The sequence below is a fragment of the Panthera tigris genome, chromosome C1 (genome assembly GCF_018350195.1).
Source record: "Panthera tigris isolate Pti1 chromosome C1, P.tigris_Pti1_mat1.1, whole genome shotgun sequence".
NCBI lineage: Eukaryota > Metazoa > Chordata > Mammalia > Carnivora > Felidae > Panthera > Panthera tigris.
The window spans coordinates 190,651,870-190,652,182 of NC_056667.1; positions in this window are offsets into that span (position 1 = coordinate 190,651,870).

The following is a 313-nucleotide window of genomic DNA, read 5'->3' on the forward strand; positions in this document are numbered from 1 at the left end:
TTTCCCTGAATTTTCAGAAAGTAATTTGTACTGTAAGATCTATTGAAACTACATGGAAAGCACAGATATCAGCAGTTTCTAACATGACTCCTGGGCTTTCAAAAGCTCCTAATTGGCATTTGTAAAGGGTTCTATTAGCTTGAAAATATATGAGCATATTGGTTTGACTACTACTGCTTTAATAAAGACTGTAATTTTTACTTAAACCATGCAATTATATGGTAAAAATATTAGGCTTTCCTTTCAACATTCTATTTATTTTCAGTGTCAAGAACCAGAAACCCATTCAATCTAAGCTAAAGTAAAAGTGCGA